This window comes from Miscanthus floridulus, unplaced genomic scaffold (assembly GCF_019320115.1).
Source record: "Miscanthus floridulus cultivar M001 unplaced genomic scaffold, ASM1932011v1 os_2356_4, whole genome shotgun sequence".
Taxonomy (NCBI): domain Eukaryota; kingdom Viridiplantae; phylum Streptophyta; class Magnoliopsida; order Poales; family Poaceae; genus Miscanthus; species Miscanthus floridulus.
This window is the reverse complement of record NW_027098259.1, coordinates 29,915-33,002: the sequence shown is the minus strand read 5'-3', so window position 1 is coordinate 33,002 and position 3,088 is coordinate 29,915. Positions and strand designations below refer to the sequence as shown.

The following is a 3,088-nucleotide window of genomic DNA, read 5'->3' as shown; positions in this document are numbered from 1 at the left end:
AAGCATCTCTGGCATCATCACTAGGAGATATAGGTTTATAATAGGTGGCTACTTAAAATAAGTGGCACATTTATAAATACCAACAAGCATTTTTGGCACTGTTGCTGGAGAAGGTAGCTAGGAAAAGAAAGTATTGATAAACTTATACTTATTGATGCAATTGAGATAACCATTGACCTCTGCTCAAATAGGCTTACCCTTTATTTTGTCTACTTGTGTATCTTATGTAGGGTAATGTATGACCGGTTTTGACCTTCCGACAAACTACGCTGAAGATCCAGAAGCATTAATCAGAAGGACTAGAGCTAAACTCAAGAAAGTGTTAGCTTTAAAGTCGGAAGACAACCATATAAGGCAAAGCTTAACACCAGAATTTGAAGCCATGGCTAACAGGAATCTCTGTGAATTCTCTGCTCCAACTACGACCAACATTCGTACTAGACCGACAGTCAATGCTGGAGATAATGGATTCGAGCTCAAGTCAGCTCTCATCAACATGGTGAAAGCAAACTAGTTTTGTGGAAAGGCACATGAAGACGTGAGTGCACATCTCCAACATTTCCTAGAGATCTGTAGCACTTTCACCATCAAAGAAGTAACCCAAGATTCCATATTACTTCGTCTCTTCCCATTCTCACTCTTGGGGAAGGCAAAGCAATGGTTCTACACCAATAAAGATAGAAATACTACATGGGATAACTGCTCCACTGGCTTCCTAGCAAAGTTCTTTCCCACAGGCAAGACCAATGCTCTGTGTGGGAGAATTTCAAGCTTTCAGGAACAACATGATGAATTTATCCTAGAGGCATGGGAATGCTTTCAAGATTACATTGCGGAGTGTCCTCATCATGGGATGGAGAATTGGCTATTCATGTAGACTTTCTACCATGGATTGACCAACAGTACCCGTGAGACTATGGATGCTGCTGCTGGAGGTGCATTACTATCACTCACCATACTAGCTGCAACAGCTCTTGTGGAGAAGATGGCCTCCAATCAAGGTTGGAATGAAGAACGTGTTCAAACCCGCAAGAGGGGTGGAGGTATGTATCAACTCAAGGAGGTAGACATGTTATCTGCCAAAATGGACCTGCTGATGAAGAAGCTTGAAGATTGAGCCAATGAGAAGCAAGAAGTCATGCACATTCATAATTCTCACATGACATGTGAAGTGTATGGAAACATTGGGCATTTAGGAAACAACTGTCCTAAAACCCAAGAGGATGCAAATTTTGTCAACAACAACTACTACTTTCGTCCTCAACAGAATCAAGGATAGAATTAGCAAAAAAGGCCGAACTACCAAGGTAATTACCAAGGTAACTATCAAGGTAATAATTTTAATAATTTTAATCAATCACCCTTGAGAGAATTAATTGCTGGCCAATCCAAACTTATGGATGGATTATCTAGAAAGGTAGCTACCAAAGATAAAATTCTAGAGAACATAAATAATAGAATGGATAGCTTTGCTTCTGCCATTAAAAACCAACATAACTTTAATAAAATGATAGAATTATAAATAGCTCAGCTGGCTGCTGCTGTTCCTCCGTCCGACAAAGGTAAGATTCTGGGGCAACCAGACTGCAAATCTTGTTGATATTCTCAATGTAGCATATTACTGTATACAACCATCGATGGAAAGGTGGATAGATTATACCTTGCCAAAAAAGAAGAGTGATCCAGGAAGACCTGTCATCCCCATCGCCATTGGACCTCACATTTGCCAAGAAGTTGTTTGTGACTTCGGAGCAAGTGTCAAGATCATGCCTAAGGTAATTTATGATCAATTAATAGAGATACTTTGTTATACACAAATATGTGTTTGCAGCTTGTAGATCAGTCACTCTGTTACCCCAAGGGAATTTTTGAAGATGCTATTATTCGAGTGGGACAATCATATATTCCCATAGACTTTGTGGTTTTGGAAATAGGTGGAGATGTAAGGGCGCCCATTATTTTGGGCTAACCTTTCCTAAGCACTGCAAAAGCCATCATCTACGCGGACAGTGCCAAGATCTGCTTTACAATCAAGGATTGAAAGGAGAAGTTTTCTTTCAAGAATCGTATCTTGCAATCTCCTGGACATCCACAAACGTCGTACCTGCTCAAAGAGACAATAGTGACCAAGAAGAAGAAGAATAGGAGAAGGAGAAAAAACAAGGCCAGGCAACCTCAAGAAGAATCAGTCAACATGATCAACACACTCCGATCAGAGTACGACCAACTCCTTGCTTCACCATTCCTTACTAAGAAGGATGATCCAGGCGTACCCATGATTGAGTGCACCATTGGACAAAGAATCTTCCACAAGACCTTCTGCGACATTAGGGCCGGGTGTCAATATAATGTCCAAGGTAACGAATGAATACCTATTTGGTGATGAACCTTTGTTCTCTACATATATGCAATTGCAGATGGTAGACCAATCAATCCAATTTCTAGAAGGAATAGCAAAAGATGTCATGGTAAGGATACACGATGAATTTGCTCTTGCCGACTTTATGGTTCTAGACATGGGAGAAGAAGAAGATGATACACCCATCATCCTTGGAAGACCGTTCCTCAACACAACCAACGCAATCATCTACGTCGGATCTAGACAAGTATACTTCCAATTCCCTAGAGAAAAGGTACATTGTTATTTCAATAGTTATACCACTTATGAGCAGCCGAAGAAGTCCCACTCCAGGAGGAGACATCGATCATCCTAAAACCAAAAGAATCAATCCCCAAAGAAAAGTTGGGAGGAAGATAAGGAACCTGAAGAAGTTGTGAAAGATAAACCCACTCCGCCAAAGTCAAATCCATAGACCAAGCAGGTATGGAAAGAAAAGGTCACATCGTCACCAGAGTCACAAGAGGTGCAACCATCAGGTTCTCTATCCCCAGGATCGACTGATGCACCTAAGAAATAAACAAGATAGGAAAAGAGTCATGTCCGGAGGACTTAAAAATCCGAGCCCTGGCCGTGAGGTAAAATCGGTAGTTATCCATATTTACTTTTTAATATTGCATGAATTATTTTTCACTTTTAGCATGTTTTCTGCATTAGTGTTGCATTAGTAGAAAGAAAATAAAAATTGCA

General features: G+C 40.4%; 1 non-coding gene across 1 annotated transcript; it reads right to left on the bottom strand.

Moving 5' to 3' along the window:
• Positions 1 to 746: 746 nt before the first annotated feature.
• On the bottom strand, positions 747 to 855 carry LOC136534871 (small nucleolar RNA R71). Its single transcript, XR_010778827.1, has one exon. It is a non-coding gene; the product is annotated as a small nucleolar RNA R71 (small nucleolar RNA).
• Between the last annotated feature and the right edge of the window lie 2,233 nt (positions 856 to 3,088).